Here is a 20382-nt window from a genome sequence, read left to right on the forward strand (position 1 = left end):
TTATTTATGATGAATTCCCATAAATCATAAATTTTTACCTATAATTTAAATTTTGGTCGTTCGAAATATCATAGAAAAATTAAGACCGACGACAATTAATTACACTTGAAAGTACCTACATACAAGCAGGTGTTTGATAAACTTAATTTTCTTTGAAGTTAGAATCTAGTTGGATAATGCTAACTATTTAAGTCGCTTATTTTAATGTTAATTAAAACTAATTAGAAGTGATTTTCTTATGTACCTATGATAATTATATCCTGCGGATTCAGGAAGCTAGATGTCTAATCCTTCGAGTGATGAAAATCAAATCACTTAATCAGCAAGAAAATAGTAGCGAACGCGAAAGCTTTCAAATGACGAAAGCTTTCAACAGAGTGCCGACCTTAATTCGAGAAATAAAACGCTGTGAAAACGCGTTTCTGAAACCAACCTTGATTCTTATTTAAAAAATATCAATTCGGGTGGTTTTTGTGGTAAGGGTGATTTCGTTCAACAATTCTACTTGGAGCGCGCGCTTTTGGCCTGGGATTTTCGTCGCCGCGGCAGTGAATTCGTTACATTTCGTCCTTGTCTCCAGCGTCCTCTCGGTGGTGCGGTTTCAAGGCAGCGTCGGCCGCCAAGTAAGCAGAAGTATAGTCCCGGCAAGGCCAGTCCGCTGGCAGCCGGCATCGCGAGCGGTCGCCGAAGTGCGGGAGTGATCAAACTTGCAGTATACTCGGAGCTTTCGCCCGCCACATTTAACTTGGCAATGTGACCAGCGCACCGATATAAAAATCTAAATCACTTGACAATTCCTTTGCACACTTGCGTAGTTTAACAATTCAGTTTCTAACTTTAATCGCCTACGAGTGATTCGATGCCGCTGAAAGGGTAAGCAATTTTCGATGATTATTTTATAAGAAGGCGTGTTGATACACCTTTGATCTCATCCATATAAAGACAATTCATCTTAATAAATACGCCCGCTTCCAATTGAAACATAGTTTTTTTTTAGTGACGCGCGTATCTTTCATTAGAGTTTTTAATTTATTTCCTCGTGTTAAAATCATTGTCAAATTCCTGTAGTTTTCCAACAAGAATGCTCGATGATTCTCAGAGGCAGTTGATGAGAAAGCTTTGGTCCTATTTGCTTTGTTCTTGAAATTCTCCACCCGAGGGTGACTCCATGCGGCCAGTTAAGTGTGGATGTACCTTTACCTGTACGTATAAAAGTAGGTTCCGGCTTATACCCGTGTATACCTGTACCCTAACATTCTTTGTCTTGTTGCTTTCTGTCCGGAGGGAGACGCTACTATGTACTACACAGGTTCTATGTAAATTATGCACCTGTGACGCTTTCTTGTCTTTATTCAGAAAAAAGCTTAACATAAAATACTTTTGACTGGGGTATCGTATTGTCCATCAAACAAACATCATAAACTGCATAAATTATTACAAAACTACATACATACATGTTTCTCAGACGTTATACCGATTTTTCAATTCATTTTCCGAAAACACTCAGAAAAGAAAACTCACTTTAACAATAAGAACATTATTTATTTATACATGTACGCTTTATTCAGTTAGTTTATAATATCTTAAGAACCTACGAGTATAAAAACGTTTAACCACGTTACATTTAATATCAAATTTATCAAGAATATGTTTGTTTTTAAATTGATTTAATATTTTAAATTATGACTTTCAATTTATATTTATTTCTTCTAGCAACTCATTGTATAATTTGAAACCCTTGTACGATGAGTTTTGATACTGCATTTCTCCTCATTTGTAATATTTTTTTCTTCATATCTCTAGTTTCATATGTGTGACATTATTGGTTAAATTTTATAATTTACCCTTGATTATTTTATGAATGAAAACTGCAACATCATATTTTATATGTTGTTTTATTGTGAGAAGGCCAATTTTTCTACATTTAAACATATAACTTCATTGCCTTATTCTGTAGAATTGGAATGTTTTTTATTTCCTCTTTATTGCATAAAAAAGCATCGACGAAGAGTAATTTATATATCGATATATTATTGTTTGATTAATAATCATACAAGTGTTTATGTATAATTTCTTAATTTCTTCATTAATGACATATTTTATATATTTTTTGTTATGTATATTCGAACACATTAAAGACACTATTAATCACATGTGTGATACTAAGAATGCAGTCATTTTGAAACTCAATACTAAGCTACTCGTACTATTATAGATATATCAAATTACACTGACCTTACTTTTCAAGCCTTACACTTGAGCTCAACCACATAAAAAAACGCACATAAATTACTTACAATAGATTTTAATGCAAAGTCAGTTATACAAACTCCTTAAGAAAATTGAGGGTCTGCAATAATTAATAAGTCATGTGATATACCACCTTACTTTATTTTAATTATAAAAATGTATCACTTTTACATCTGTCATAATTCCTACTCGTATATGATATATTATGTTTTGACCACAAGCATACTGGCTTGAAAACCGCAGACAGACAGATTTTTATTAACAGAGGCTATTCTGAGGTAGGTTATATTCTGAGGTAGGCTTCGTAAGATTTATTTTCTGAAAAAATATATCTACCTAATAACATTTTCATTTCTGTTGAGAAATCTGTCTACCTATATTAAAACGAACTATACTTAAAAATCTACACACACAACGCAACATAATTCACATATTGTTTTTATTTAAAGTGCTAGACCACAGCGTGCATTTATTTTATTAAAAGCTACATATTATACTTTTAGTTACCTAGTCTACGAAACTTTTCAGTGGAATGCGTTTTTTTAAACGGGTTCGTTTTACACACATACATTATATTTATGTTAATAGAGCAATTCTCTTGTTGAATAAAGCTTCTGCATTTAATATAGATTTATTTTTCTGTACATATGGGCAGTTCTCAGGTAACTCTTTTCGAATGTTAAAAATAATATTGACGATCTATGTATATATTCGTGAACATAAGTACCTATATATACATGTATATACATACGAGAATATATATAATAAACCGAATTGTGGTCCCGTAGTAGTGTTGTACTCTCAAATCAGATGACCGAGATTGGAACCTCACTCTACGACAACTTGATTCATATTTTCACACAGTTATGCAAGACTTTTAAACGACCAAGAAATTAAAGTGTGTTCATAAACAATAAAAACTTTAATATTTATCTTTAAAAACATGCATATATATGTGTGAATATGAACCACATATTTACTTCCATAAGATGCTTGTAAAATTGTATTATTCCTGTTACAAAGTTTGTCATTGTGTAATGGGATTATACAGGCCAGAATTAATTATAACATTAATAAATAAATAATTTGTCTTAGATTTGGACATACTCAAAACATTTCAGAGTTACGGAGCTTTAAGCTTTTATCGAAAGGTAAATTCACCCTTCAAGTAACCTTTATGTTGATGTAGGGATCCTGGGATATCAAACCGATAGCCTAATTTCAATCCTTTACCTTTATCGACCAGTTCCTTAAATAACAATAAAAAACGGTCTACGATATCCTGCCCCCTTTTTACCTCAAAAAGGACGATCCCCATACCTACATATCTATATATTTTACACAGTCATCTTCAACCCCGTAAAACTAGCAGAGCCTTTTAGCTAAACGAGAAGAATAGAAACGTTACTTTATTTCCAAAAAAAATATTGTTAGTTATCTTTTGAAAAATTATAATAATAATAATAGTCTTCGCGGTTTATTGACAAAAATAAAAATCTCGTTATTAATTTTGTAGTTTTGGGTAATAGATTTCTCTGGATTACGTCTGGTCTGCCTAACTAGGTACCTACAACCTTTTTTGAGGTAGACATTTTTTTGCAAAATAAACAATAAAACGACTACCTACTAGTTAATGTATTACAGTTATATGTGATTTAATATCTTGCTATTTATTTTTATTGTTTATTGTGTATATACTTCACGAAAATAAATTGATTAAGGAGTACTCATCATTAATATGACTTGTAATTAGGAAGGAGGACTGTACAAATGTACAGTTTACTTTTTTTTTACTGTTCATCTGTCACTTAAATATTTTTTCAAATCTATAATACAATTTTTTAATTGGTAAAACAAAATGATATTTAAGCAAACAAAAAAAATACACTTATTTTTCTTAACTCTTGTGTGGCTGTGGTGTAACACGTGTCTACATAGGATACAAGACTTGATATATGTCTCTTATTTATTTAAATAATAAAGTTATATTTTTTTGTTTTTAATCTTCTAATAAACATTTTCACATCAGATTAGCAAATTAAAATTTGTACACATATGCTAAATTTACTGTGCGAAGTATAGAATGAAAGTGATGTCAATACCATAATAAATCTGTTTTACTGTGTAAGAAAGAGCGCGAAAATAGAACTATAACAAGGAAGACCGACTCGCTATTCTGTGGCCGGTGTTTGTGTAAAAGAGACAAAAACAAAAGAAGACATTCGTTCTATCAGTCGGTTATTGGCAGTAAGGGAGTGTACGCTAGTTATATGTCAGGCATATTAGTTGGCATACAGACAGGAACCGGGTTGTGGTCCCGTTGCTAGTGTCGTGGACTTACGGATCAAATGTCCAAGGTTCGCACTTCACTCTACCACAACTTGGTTCCCATTTTCTAATAGTGAGTTATTTACAACTCGTTAAAAATGGCTCCTAAATTCAATATTTAGGTAAAGCATAAAAACGCAAATATTTTTTATTTTTTTTAACATATATATTTTTATGATTTTCAATTTATTTTTCTAAAACGGGTTAAATTCGTATTATATATTATGGAAAAGAAATTATTTAACAGTAGGAATGTCTACATGTTTCTTCTGAATTTTAAAATATTCTGTCTTTTGCTTGAGGTAACACGATGTCATATCACCGCTTGTAATGGAATTTTGTAGCACAGCTTTTTAAGAATTAATTTTATCCTTAAAAAATAATGTTAGTACTATGAAAAAAACATTTATTGTTATTTTAACGCAAAAAAACGTTTTCATAAACGTAAATATTTATTTTTTACTCAAAACACATAACATGTATATGTATTAACTACCTTAAACTAGTTAAGTAGTGAGTTACATAAATAAATAAAAAAATGTTTTTACTCAGTGTTGCATAGAATACTTACTACCAATAAGCAGTACCAATACTCCAATCGCAGAGTATTTTATCAAATTATTCACACTAACACATTACAATAGAAATGGAGAACATTTATGAGGGCTTAACATTCACAATTCTGTCTATGTTCGAACATACACATTTTTTCGATTCTTTCAACTGTGATAATGTTGAAGGGCAGGAATTTTAATTGATACAGGTTAGATTCAACTGACTGAATGAAGACGTTCAGTGGTTTAAAAAAAAATGTTTATAGATTATTTATTTATAGATTACAAACTAAGTAAATTAAAAAACTGTATATTTTTATCTATCGTATTATCAGAGCTGTGATTTTTTTAAGATTTGTGATTGTGAAATTACTCCGCCTGTAGTCGGTTGGCTTCCAATAAACATATCTATTTATTTACTGAAAAATCATGTAGTTTTTTTTAAATAAACTCAAGGAAAACTATTTTTAAAAATAAGACCTATTGGGTTGATAATTATCAAATGCGGGTATTTCCACGACGATCCACTACAGTGTCCATGTGAAACTACTACCTTTGAATTGAAACAGAGTTTTTTCAGAGTAATAAAGAAGACATGTTTTAATTTAAACAGCACTAAAATGATCTTTTTTTCTCTACATTTTGTAGAAATATAAAAAAAAAGTAATTGGGTGGACATACTGGCGTTTGATATTTATCATCTCAATTACAGATTTCAAATTAATTTATTATAAATACAGAAGGAGAGGGGAAAAAATTTAATTCTAAAAAAATAAACATTATGAAAATGAAACATTTAAGTTTGTAAGTGAAAATTCTTGATGGAAGTTCATTGTAATTTATTATATGAATAAAACACGAGTGATACTTTAATCCACAAATTTGGAATATCCAGTGACCGGTTTCATCGCTTTCGCGACATCTTCGAGACTGGTATCTTTATTAAAAAGTTAAATGTATTTATACAGAACAGAAGTAAGGATACATAATTCAAAGTTATATGTAAGTAAATTAAATAAAGTTATTTTTATCTTAAGGATCATTATCAACAAATTTTCTTTGGGTTAACTAATGAATTGATATAATGCTATTTTAATGAGTTTAAGCATTTTTTTTTTATGGGACACCAAAAATAAAATAAAATAAAAGAATAACAGTGAACTAAAATATGAAACATGTCTATCAATCTTCGAGCTCACGTACCGAAGTCGTTATAAGCTATTCGTTTTTTATCAATTATTTACTGAGGAAATGGCTCCAAAAGAGACTATTTTAAAATTTGGTCACGCAGATTTGGGTCTATTGTCAAGATACGTTTGTGTCACTTTTTACCACTCGACTATGTGACGTAAGTGTAGAGGAGTAGAAATATTCTTAAGTTATCAAGAATATTCAACCACTAGTGAATGGTTCAATAATATAATACTTAGGCCGAGTCTAAAGAAATTCAATTTGTCTTTAGTTTTTTTTATATAAAACATAGAAACTGCATTGCTTTACAAATATGTTTATATCTCGATAAAACATCAATATTTATAAATAACTAGCGGACCCGACAGACGTCGTCCTGCCCGAATGTTGGCTTGCCTGCTTTTAGCTTGGGAAAATACTTTTCATTGATAAGTGGGTACCTAGGTACTTGTTTGTGATTAAATTACAAAACTAAAAATTGTTAATATTCAAATATTGAATTTAAGTAGGTACCGAGATACTCGTTTATGGTTGCATTCCAAAACATAAAATAATTATTTTTTCAAATATGGCATTCTTTTAGCAAACGTCAAACTCCGGTCTTCTAACCAACAGAGGGGTATACTTATGCAGGAAAACGATTTTTAAAAATGTATTGAATTTAATATTATTTTAGTATTACCAGAAATCCAGTAAAAAGAAATAAATGGGTAGAAATTATAAAATCCACAAAAAACAAATGCGGTTTGTAAACATTTAAAACCAAACTTTATTTATACACAAAAAAACAACATCATTCCATTTTTTTGTAAATGCATTCTCCTCGAATGCAATCCTGGTAGATCGATGAATATGCTTCTTACTTATTTTTTACAGATTAGATTGAAGATTTTAATATCTACAAACACGCACAGCGCAAAGATCTACTTTTTTCTGAAAACCAAAAGTAAATCGGTTTAGCCGTTTAGAAGTTCAGTGACATCACACGTACAGAGGAATTAAATATCTAAATTACAATAAACAGTACTAGAATATTTTTTCACTTTAATAATATTTTTGTACATTATTTTATTATATAGAATCAACAAAACCTTAAAATTTCGACAATATGTTTATTAAATTTAGTATTACTTTCAAAAAACATATTTTTTAAATATTTCTTGATTAAAACTCCGTAGTTAATAGTAGACTTATAATTAAATACATTTAAGTAGTGCGTTTGTATTGTAATGGTTTTCTCACTTTTTGAAAGCAAAAATTTAAACCAATATACCTGGTTTAAATGTGTATTTTAACTAAAAAAATAATATCTTACAAAACGCAAAAAATATGTTAAAAAACAAACCAAACGTACGAAAGACAAATAGTTACATTAACTGTAAATTCCATGATTTCTAAATTTGTTTTTAAACTAATTGTTTTATCTAATATTAATGCAAAGATATGATTTTTTTAATACGGTACATGGTCGGCACACAGCAAAAATAAAATATATGTGTACACAATAAAAGAAAACATAAATAGTAAAAGGTACATTTGTATCGTGCGTGAAAATAAATTAGTAAAGTAAATAAAATAAATATTTTATTGGGCTATTTATACTCCGCGATATGAGTGTGAATTTACGTACGTATGTACAGAAAAAATACCTTTGTAGTATGTGAAATTGGTCTTATTCCAAACCAGTTTCACATTTCCGACAGATATTTTATGCCAGTGTGTGCTTTGACCCAAGGCAAAAAATGCCTAAAATATAAATTGATGCGTCTACAATCTAAATCTTAATAATATCTCTAGCCGGGAGTTTCGGTTTTTATGGCCGCGGAGGACCCGTGATATTTTTTATACCTGGCCAACCACCTTATTATGCGTCTGAAATTCCCAACAGGTGAACGATTGTGGTCCGTCTTCCGTTTACTGAATATGGCGGACCTATGTTTGTATGGAGCTCGCCTGACAGGGCCGTGGCCAGGCTTTGTAATCAGGGCCTCAACATCCAGGCAGGCCGATTTTTTAAATATTTAAAACACATATAATTTAAACAATAAACACACATATTTTTAATAATTATAACACGTTTTTTGCTGAAATGGATATATATTTCCTAACTTAAAACAAATTTAAAGAAAACGCTAGAACCCTAATTAAAAATTATAATTATAATTCAATCTAACTGTACCTACGTAATATTTTTTTTTTAAACACTTTAATATTCTAATTATTTTCTCTTGTTTATAGCCGCGAGAGCGTTTAGAATAGCAGCCCAGGACCCCGATTACAATGGGAAGTTAACAGAGTTATCTTCGACTGTCTATTAAGAAACAACGATATGTGTGTACGAAAATGCGTATATTTGCATGAACATCTAAAGTATCTTCGTCGGTAACCTATAATTGAACACGTTTAGAAGAAAGAAATGTATGCATATTCTGCTTTTCATACAGAAAACGTAATTTTACTTTGTAGATAAAATTGAAGATAAATATTTACTTCCCATTGTAGTCGGGGCCAAGGCAGGCAGAGCCTTCTTTGTTGGTTCCCTGGCTACACCCCTGTTGCCTGCTATAAATCCCATACCGCCTTCAACATTAGGCGTGGTCATTAAAATTGCATACAACCGTTACTCGCATTTTTAAAATATTATATTTATTTACTAAGAAACATTTGCGCTTTTGTGATTTACTCAAATATTTAAATTTGAAATTTTTTTTTTAATGACTTGTATGTAACTTACTTAGAAAATGGGAATCAAATTGGGTGAAAACATAAAGTGAGGTCCGAACCTACGATCTGTGATCCGCGAGTCCGCGACACTAGCCACGGGACCATAACTTGATTCAATAATTTCGTTTGTCAAATCTACAGCTTATAACACAAAATTTATTATAAGTATACCATTAAAATTGTAGCATAAACATAACAAATAACAGGTTTTCACATTTTACAAATAAAATCATTAAAAATAAATCTACATGTTTGGAATTTACACCATATCCGCATCCAGTGGTGCATAGGACACAGCATTGGTACTCTAATATGGAAATTCAGTGTTATTTTTTATTTGTTAAGAGACTATCAAACTATGCCAAATTAAAAAAAAAAATATATACGTATATCGTATTATCAGCGCTCTATGAGCCTTGCACCTAAGCATGGTATTCTCATTCTACCTTTATATTATTTTTTTTTTTTTTCTTCTTTTTTTTGTTTTTTTTTTGCACCCCGACAGGCCAGGGTCCGTATTCTAAGGGTGAGTTAAAGTTCATCTTCAATTTTATCTACAAAGTAAAGTAAAGTTGTCATTTTGAATAATAAAATATGTTAACATTTTTTTTTCTAAACATGTTTAATTAAAGGTTACCGACGATGATACATTGAATTTTTACATAAATATACACACTTTCGTACATGAATATCGATATTAGTTTAAACCGTCTCAGTATATACCGATGAAGATAGCCGTTCATAATCGCGGCCCAGGAAGCCCAATTACAGTGGTGAATTTCAACACAGAACACCCAGGCACGAGAAAAATCACATTTTAATTTTTGTGTTCTCACCGGGAATCGAACCCGGAACCATCCGTGCGTGAGTCAAGCGTCTTGACCACTACACCACGGAGGCTGCCAAAATCCTTGTGATTGCCTCCGTGGTGTAGCGGTCAAGACGCTTAACTTACGCACGGAAGGTTGCGGAATCGACTCCCAGTGAGAACACAAAAATTAAAATGTGATTTTTCTCAAGCCTGGGTGTTCTGTGATGTAATTCACCACTGTAATTGGGTCTCCTAGCCTGTTGTGGTGCAAAAAAATAAAATAATAATAATAATTTTAATAATAATAAAAAATAAAAAAATAAAAGGATAGTATTCCCATCCGTATTCTACCACTATGCCTAGGCGTAACTTTATGGCAAGTTTACGAGTAAGGCCCTATGTGGTCGTCCCCACCCCTCAGGATCCCCTCAATGCCTCTGTTTTTTTTCATCATAAATATAATATGCACAAAATGTACAAAAAATTTATAATACAAAAATAGAAAACTATTTTACTTATTGATTATTAAGAAGGTACATACATGAACAGAATATATAAAAGGAAAAATAATGAAACCCACCAAACCGCGAAACCAGCTTGTCAGCAGGAATTAAGTATATGCAAATAATGACTAAAAACTTATTGTAACGCATTTGTAATACACAATAATAATATTTTACAAAATTAAATGCAAACATGAAAACAAAATGAGCATAAAATATGCACAAATACTGAAAGAAAAAAAAACGAAAACAAGAGTACGTAAGCAAAACTGAAAATTAGAGAGATCCACATTTGAATTTGATAAATTAGTTCATTGTTATGTATTATTACATCTCAACTCAGTAAATGACGCGTTTATGTGTGCTTTATAACTTTACAAATTTGATATGCTTATGTGCAAAGTGTCAAAGTAAATAAATAAACGGGAACTTGCCTCACACGTCTTATATACTTGATCTAGTTTACTTTTCCTACTAAAATGTCAAAAGCATAAACATGTTTGATTAACATCAAATCAAATATTTATTTTAATCATTACCATAAATCAGTTTACGATGTAAACATAAATACATCGGTATTATATGTATAAATACCGGTTATTAGGTAATCGACATATTTGACCAAGTTGAATAATATTAGGAGCGATGTGGGTACGATAAAAAAATATTAAAAAGAACAGTTTTTTTTTCAAATACCCTATGTTTTCATATAAATACGTAATTTGGAATTTTTCCCGTAATTTTTTTTAATTATTGCATTAATTTAAATAATTGGTTTTAGCGTAATTTTATTTTTATCATAAATACCTTTATAACCTAACATTTTTTCGTATCTTTGCATAAAACTCAACTAAATGTGACAAATTGTATCGTCATTCCTTATTTTTTTATTTTTCCATACATGTATATACATATAGTTTTCATTACAAAAATACACTTTGAAAAATACATATTAAAATTAAGCTATAACATAAATTGGCAAAAATGCCCACAAAGACTTCAGCGTCTGAGCGTGGGCCATTGCTTTTTTAATTATTAATAAGTTTATAGCATATAAATATGGTATGACATGACCATAAAAAAAAGAAAAGAAAAAGAAAAGAAAAACAAAATTAACATATGCTGATATTACGAAAACCGGATTTATTTGAAATACGCATTTTATTTTTGATTTTAATTTTTAAAAAATTAAAAAGGTATCTATCTGTTTCTTCCATGCTAATCCAAGCACTCAAACCTACTTTAAACCGTACCAGTGATTTAATGTTTTGTAATTTCTTAGTTAGAAGATTGAAGGATCTTGGACCAACATGTAAGGAGTGCCTCTGTGCGAACTTAGTTCTGCATCCAGGAACTGACAGTACACTATCGGATCTATTGCTAATACGATTTAAATTATTACTAAATAATTACCTATTTAAGTGAAAGTATTTCAGGTACTGAAATAAATATAATTTTCTAAAACTATAATATATTACAGAGCATTACGTACACAATATTGTTTAATTATATATATACATCAGTATGGCATAAAAATGAATACACGTATCTTTATACTCAACTACGTTTTCTCCGAATGAAATTTTAATTTCCTCGTGCAACTTAATACGAATGAGACTCAAGGACAATGCAAAGTGCAGCAAAATGCAACCAACTGCAACAAGCTATCACCCTAGACAGATGTTACCCTTGTGTGAACCTTCTAGCTACGGGTATAATTATTACCTCCAGTTGCGTTTTATTTATTCTTGAATTTTACCTGTTTACGCAGACAGAAACAGACATTTAAAAAAAACATTTAAGTAAAAGTTACGCCCATTTTCTTTACGAAAAAGATTATCATACGATTATAAACTAGCCAAAAATTTAATGATTTGGAATAGAAAGGTTTTGATAACAGAATGTGCACATTTTAAGCCCCAATCATCTAAAACGAGAAGCTTGATTGATAAGTATTTATGTGAAAATCATTTAAAAATTACATTAATATAAATAGGCAAATGATTAGGAAAGTGCAAAAAGTTAATTATCAGAGTTCATTTTTGTATGGTTAATCGATCTTCGTCAGTCACTTTTTTTGTATATTTTTTATTATTAATAAAACATAACTCTTAGGAGTTATATTAGAAACTATATTAATAACTATCACTTTTAAAAAAGATTCAAGAAATATTTTTTTAAATGCTACACTTTTAGATTTACTATTCGACATTTTGTTTTTTAGTTTATTGAGCAATTTATTGAACTGTAAACGGCCAATATTTTCAAGAAATCTTTTGCCAAACTTCGTTGAGCGAAATTTAGATACATGAAGATTTTTTGAGTTTCGTGTATTGTGGTTGTGAATATCAAGATTAAATGTGTATTTTAAATTTGTGTGAGCAGAAAAGTTTATGACGTTCAAAATAGTATTGATGATGTCATGCAGTGCCATTAACTTGTTGAAGTGATCATTTTTGCACTGTCTAATATTTACTTCATGCCCATGACTGAACGTCTTTATTTCCTTTTTTAAGTTACAGAAAAATCGCCGTAAAATCAAAATGGTTTCAAAACTATTTTCAGTATCAAATGATAATTCAGCTCTTTCAAACTGTAGATGTTACGTCCATATTTTTTAGCAGCAAAAATAATTATGTGAAAGCACCATGACGATAGGATGAAAGCGAACTTTTATGTACATATCATAATAATATATGTACCTACCTAATAAACTGGCATTTACACATACATAAATATTATAGGCACATAAATGCACTTGCATTAATATTATGCATTGAAATGCATGGTCTGTTGCTCCCGCAGGTATCTTCCTGCATATTAACCTGCCCCTCTGAAACATATACTATCCAATGTCTAGTATACATAATGTAGCTACAAAGCCGTCAGCTCTGCGCCATGCCAGCGTAAAACATGTGAACGAATTCCTACTTCGTACAGAAAACTTTGTGGTATCACTAACCATCGTGATATTTTAATTTTATTTATATATTTCATCATTACTATCACACTCTTACCGGCAATTGTCCCTATGCCACTGCGTGATTCAAAATATGAAATCACAAATTTTACTATAGTGGTGAATAGGGCACAGCATTGATACTTCAATGAGAAAGTTCAGCCTTACGGAAAATAAGATATAAAACATGTTTTTTTACGCATGGTAAAAATTAGAGCATTTTGTACTGTAGTTTCTTAAAGAGATAAAAAAATATTTAAATAAAATTTAACTACTTTAACCGAAGTCACTAGTTCATATAAATCAACCAATGATAAGAGAGTTGTGGAAAATTTCCGGTTTACGATACATCTACGGATAAATCGGCAGAACTGACTTGTGAACTTGAGACGTCACACGCGAAGTAATTTAAAAAATACAACACTTTAAAAAAATAAAAGCGCTGATGATACAATACACAAAATATAGAAAAAAAAATTGCTTAGTTTAAAAACAAATAAAAAAATATGAAAAACCACTGAACTTCCTCATTACAGCGTATCTTAAATATTTTATAAATAAAAACTAAAATGATTAATCTAACGCACCAGATTCAGTAGCTCAATCACAAATAACTATCGACGTGCTTAAAAACATGTTAAGCATTTGAGCGATCACAATGGACAATAATGAACATGCTTAAGTTATTGCAGTCATAAGTCAACGCGTCTGTATCTTTATAATCGCTAAGTAAACGCTTATGTCAGTTTGTTTTTTTTGTTTTCCTCGTAAATAAATACAGTTCACCGGCGAAAAATCAGCTTTTACTAAAAAAAATACAGTATATTGCATTTGCAAAATAGTAAGGAGTATCTCATAGAATAAAGTGAAAATTAAATCACAATTACTATGGCGACTGCTTTTCTTGACATTTGGCTTGCCAACCGCCGCGCCGGCTAAATGCAATAAATAGCATGATAAACAATAAATAAATCAATAAAAATAGCAGTTTTAGAATATTTTCCATATTTACACCGGTGAAATTAAAATATGTGATTGCGCAGCAGGATTATACGTCGCGAAACGTAAATATTCAGACATTTAATATTAGGTGTTCACGGATGTTGCATTATGATCGCGAATACGATAAACAACCATGGTGAGAAGTTTTTATCACGTCGCTTATTAGCACATCGATAGTTATTTGTTATAGAGCCAGAGTCCTAAAACGAAATATTGCAGTGAAAATTACCCTTTTAAATACATATTTTATGTCGACGAAATGTAAAACGCATGTAAGATGAATATGCATCTCCTGGCTAAAAAACTAAGATAATCGGGTTGTGGTCCTGTGGCTAGTGTCTCGGAACTACGGACTAAAGGTCTGTGGTTCGAATCCCACTCTGCCCCAATTTGATTCCATTTTCTAATAGTAAGTTATTTACAACTCGTTGAAAATGGCCCTCAAAATGAAATATTTGAGTAAATCGTAAGAACGCAAATATTTCTTTAAAAAAAAAAAAAAACAAAAGTTAAGTAGTTCGATTGTAGCTATTTAACTTTATTTACGGCTGCAGACAAAATTTAAATTGGCGTTTATTTTATCTTTCATTTATTTATAATTTTGAAAAGTCCGTTAGGGTTATATAGACATATTGTAAGGTTGAGTCATATAGAGGAGCCATATACTACATACATAAAAAGGAAAGCAGTGGTGGCCAATGAATATTAAGCCGTTTTTATGATGCACCCTCTCAAGTCTTAGTGCCATCAACAATTCGATAGCAGCTACGTAAACTTTCGTGTGCTGAATACAACAATTTTTCACGAAAGCGGATTAATGACTTACAAATTAACCTTAACTATAATTTTAAAGAATCTTATTTGAATTCAGGAATATACTTGGTAGATTTCAAGTGAATCATATAACTTAAGAAAGTTATGCCTGTTATCAGCTCTTTCAAATATCTTTAATCAGCTGTCCTAAAAAGCTGATGTATTTAACATACTATAGTTTACGTAGCTCCCATCGAACAACAAGTAAGCAAAGTTTTTTGTGACTATCTACTCCGATTAGTTAAAAAAAATAATATGAGTTAAAATAAAAAAAATCAGTCGGGGCCTATTAAAAATATACTTATTAGATTCTTAAATTTTCTTATCATCATCATTATGACCATTTCCCTTTCCGGACCTAGTGGTGCCTAAAGCACTGTATTTGTAGCCCAAACGCAGCGTATTTCGATCATTTGTTACGTGAAGATTAGGTGAACAATCCTACGCTTTAGATGCCAGTTTAGGAACAATGAAATATTGCCGTTTAAACAACCTTTATAATCAATCCTTTTCGTCTATCCTGCCAGGATTTTAAGAATGGTTAACAAACGCAGTGGCCGATTTTTTTTCTACCATTTTTTCATTTGTGATGTGAGCCAATCATCTTGCCTTCATATTGGTCAATTTATAGAACGCCGTTTTCACAATACGCCTTGTCATTATTTTTCCTTTTAATTTTATATCAATATGATAAAAGAAGTGCTTTTTACATGTATACACTGTAGTAGCTCTAAAAGCGTAAAACGAATTATATTACGTTCATCAATTTCAGTTTGGTATTAGTACCTTTGTGCGCTTATATTGTGGCAATTTGAGCAATGTATATTGAATCGGTATAACATTTTTTTTGCATTTGAGGCTTGGTTATTAAATAATACTTAATTGTGAATTATCTAATCACAACTAGTTTGAAATTATTTTGATAGATAATTTCCAATTATTCCAGTTTGATTCATATAAGTCAATTATCTGTATATTGGAATTACCAATTTCCCATAGTTGAGAAAAGTCAATCTACTCTATGCGATAATGACGCGTGATCTTCAAATTAGTTCGACATTAAAATCATCTCGATCAGATGCATGACGTATTAAAAATGTATACAATCATTTTTATTTGCTTTAAATTTTAAATATCAGTAATCCCATTATTATTTTTACTATGCAATATATATTTTTTAGTAAATCAAAATATTAGCACAATTCTTATAATAATTTCGTGGTTGTACTTAGATATCGACGCTTGAAAGCCAAAAGTTACCAAGCGACATGTAGCAATTTTATGCAAGAACCAAAGTTTTTTTTTCTTTAATTAATAAAGAATCTCGTATTTAAATTATGAAGGAATCACACCAACATATTCTACGTATGTACGGGATTTTTGTATTAATTTTCAAAAAAGCTTGTGTTGGCTCCTCTGTAAAGATGCTACATGTCGCTTGGTAACTTTTTTTTCCAGCGTCGATTTTTTTTTTTAATGATGGAAACTTCCCTTTTTTATAAATATTCTAATTGTATCTCTCTTTCAGTGTAATAGCACGTTAGACGTTGGGGCTTCTGAGCAACAGGCCTCAGTTTGAAAAAAAAACTATTAACCGTATTTTATTTGATTACAATTCATTTATTGAAAACTGAAATTACAATCAATTTATACGTTCTAAAAATGTCCAGGTAGCTAGCCAAATATTTTTTAGCTTCGCTTGGACAAGCCCACAGAAAATGTAAAAAAACCGCGCATTACTTGTTTCAATTTCAAATATCGAATCATGGGTACCATAGATTTTGACACTTGGAATCGCGGCCAGGCAATTTTGCTTTGGTTTATTGGCACCATTCAAGGCCATGAACGGTCATAAGCTAATGCCCGCCAATACGGAGATGTAATACTTACATACACTGCACCAACACACAGACACAGGGAATACAAGTCCCGCCAATATGTCTTGTAGCATCCAATCAGAGGCTTAGCTGAATATGCAAAGCTCGAAGATTGGAATCGGATCACTCATTTGAATTTTGAACGAATTACAAGATCTTTACAAATACATTTTGACAGATCTTGTTTGGTTTACGTCATAAAATGTAAATATTCTTTTTATTTTAAGCTAACATACAAAACGTGCCTATAAATAATAATATAATAAATTATGTGTGTTTGATTTACACTATAAACAGGTAAGTTCCAATAATTCATATGTTTTGCAAAACACACATTGTCAAAAGCAGCGCACGTTCACCATTTTTACCCAAAACTGCAGCACTTGTGTTAAAACGTGGATTTACTTGTCTTTAATTTGCGCATATTTTTTTTAAATAACTGAATAAGTAATGTTTTTTTTATTTGTTTTAAAATTTTGGAAAAATTTGATTTACTCGTTAAAAAATGTGATATTCCTTATTGTTGGCGTTTACTCGCGACTTAATGTTGCAAATGACGAATTATAGATCAAAATTCAAAATTAAAATACTTTACGAAAATTGCTCGATGAATCCAGAATTGATAGCTCCGAAAGTAAAAATTATGATACACACATTTTAATAGATAAATTCTGAACATAAACAAGACGTATTTTTATCTTATTTTACAGCGATTTTGATCGTGATTTAAAAAATAATCAATTAATAAATTGAATCGGGTTGTGGCCCCGTGGCTAGTGTTGCGGATTCACGGATCAGAGGTCCGAGGTTCGAACCCCACTCTACCCCAACTCGATTTCCATTTTCTAATAGTGAGTTATTTACAACTCGTTGAAAATGGCCACCAAAATTGAAATCTATCAGTAAATTATAAGATGAGTATTTGTTGGCCTCATGGTGTAATGGTCAGCGCGTTAGCCTGCCATGCAAGAGATCTCGGGTTCGATTCCCGACATGGTGGATATGAAATATTTATTTAAAAGGGTGTTTTCACACTAGAATATTTCATAGTCCCTGGACTGGTACCTGAAGCGTAAGACTGATCATCTTACCTTCATTGGTATTGATAATTTTTATGTTTTTTTTCATTATGTATTTTTGTATAATTTAATTTAGTATGTACTATTATTTGGCATATGATTTATTGCTCCTAATTCTTATATTTCTTACTATAGTATTGAGCTTATACTATAGGGTATTGAGTGAGTTTCTAGAAAACATATCTCAATTTTCATTTCAATTATGCTTTTATATATATATATTATTTTTCTGCTGATTTAAATGATACTCTTATTACTACTTTATTTTACAATTATTTTGTTCATTTTAATGATACCACTATTTTTGAATGATACCACTATTTGATTATGTGTGATTCTTAATTTGTATAATTTATATATTAAAAATTATTTCTGATTACCTTTTTTGCATTGTATTCTTTGGAATTTTATTATTTATTACATTTACCTTTTTTTCTAGATTGTTATTCTATGTCATTATAATTTGATCTTATTAATTTTACTATGTATTTTTATTGTGGCTTGACACGGGCATAGCCTAAAAAGCCTCAATAAGTTCGTAAATATTTAAACTACTGTAATTTTGAACGAATAAATAAATAAATAAAATTAATTGGTGTAATAATGCAGTGCCCTATGCACCATTAGGTGCGGAAAGGGAATGACGATGATGAATTTTATAAGAACACTAAAAAGATATTCATAATAACTTAATTATTTAATCACATTTCGATTGTGCTTTGGTAAACATGTAATCCCACACCAGTCACAAAAAGTTGTCTCTTTATTGGTGTGGTATTTCGTTTCGTTTTTTATCATTTGTACTGTTTGCCTTATGTGTATTATTTATATTTTTTGAATACGTCTATTTATAAAATATTTTATATAAATAAATAAAATACTGAACTGAACAGTTAATATGTCAGAGGGAAAACAGACAAAAACTAAAGCCTTTGTTTTAGTTTGCACGAGAGATCCATTACATTATACAATTTAGTTATAAAAAAAAACATAAGATCATTTGGAGGAAAGGTGAATGACTTACTCTGCCATTTCAGACCCCATAACAACATTAATAATACGTACAATTTACGTTATAGGTATACTATCGGACATTATTATAGACGGCTTTTGTACCAACAAAAGTTTTGTAAGTATATGTTTATGGACGTTTTCCGGGTAAAATTTATTAGTGACGAACAATCAATTAAAATACAAAAATACCTAGTCTTTTTTTGCATTTTTTAAAAAAACGTGTGAAATAATGTATTTTTACAAATCGGGAATAACGTTAAAATTGATTGAATATTAAATGTGGATTTTTACGTATAAAATGTCAATGTATAAAAAAACATTTGTAAATTTTGGGTTTAAAAACAAGCACTTACAAAACGGCTCGCAGTAGGCCTCACGTCACTTTGACGTTACACGGCATGTCTGCGAGTGCGCTTCTAACAAACATTCCGTACAAGTATGGCGCGGTAACGTAATACCTGCCGTTTTTTTTCTCCATAAGGCGCGAAACTCGTTTTTACGTTATTCAAATGTGCATATTGTAAATCTTTGTAGAAAATTCATTTTAAACCGCACAGAAAAAAAAAATACCGTTATTCTCTTAAATTTGTGCTTATTTAAAAATGACAACTTAAAAAAATCATGAAAGGATTGTATTCTAAAACAGGCAGGTATTATCTGCATAAAAATCTGTCGTGTTTTGTTTTCAGTATCAAATCAATATTTCAAGACCAACTTTGTGATTTTTCCCTTGACCTAGATGGAAAAATAGAGTTCTGTGTATAAAATAGAACCCTGGGGTGCTATTCTAAATCTTTTGACGGGGATAGAGAAGATTTATACTATGTATAAAGTGAGTTAATTTGGGTTTTTTTTTAAACGTTTTACACTTTGCTTCACACATGACCAGATTGACGATTAAACGTCAAATTACTTAAATAAATATGAACACGTAAAACTCAACATGATGACAACACATAATTAAATTGCCCAAACCCTATTAGTTATTTTTTCGTTTTTAAAACAGTTTCAAAATGTCGAATTATGAAGTGTCAATTATAAAACTGTTTATGTCATGTAATTTGACGTGCGGCCATGTATAAAGCGAAGCGTAGTCGCGTTGCAAAAAATAAAAATCCCCAGGTTATATAAAACAGTATCTACCCCCGCAAAAAGATTCAAAATAGCACCTCTAGACGCGCGATTTGACTCGACGGCTACTCCCAGGTAAAGTTGAAATGGGAAATCGAGGGAAGATAAGTCCGCGTCGTGGTTTTACAAATATTAGTCTACCATGG

General features: G+C 30.6%; 1 long non-coding RNA gene across 2 annotated transcripts in view; it reads left to right on the forward strand.

Moving 5' to 3' along the window:
* Positions 1-652: 652 nt before the first annotated feature.
* Positions 653-20382, forward strand: part of LOC148276902 (uncharacterized) — a 39405-nt gene continuing 19675 nt past the window's right edge. For both annotated transcript variants that reach the window (XR_015823636.1, XR_015823635.1), the window contains exon 1: positions 653-873. This is a non-coding gene — a long non-coding RNA (uncharacterized LOC148276902). The remainder of the gene's footprint in view (positions 874-20382) is intronic.

Source organism: Micrasema longulum, unplaced genomic scaffold (genome assembly GCF_059751315.1).
Source record: "Micrasema longulum isolate JH-2025_06_02 unplaced genomic scaffold, ASM5975131v1 h1tg001131l, whole genome shotgun sequence".
NCBI lineage: Eukaryota > Metazoa > Arthropoda > Insecta > Trichoptera > Brachycentridae > Micrasema > Micrasema longulum.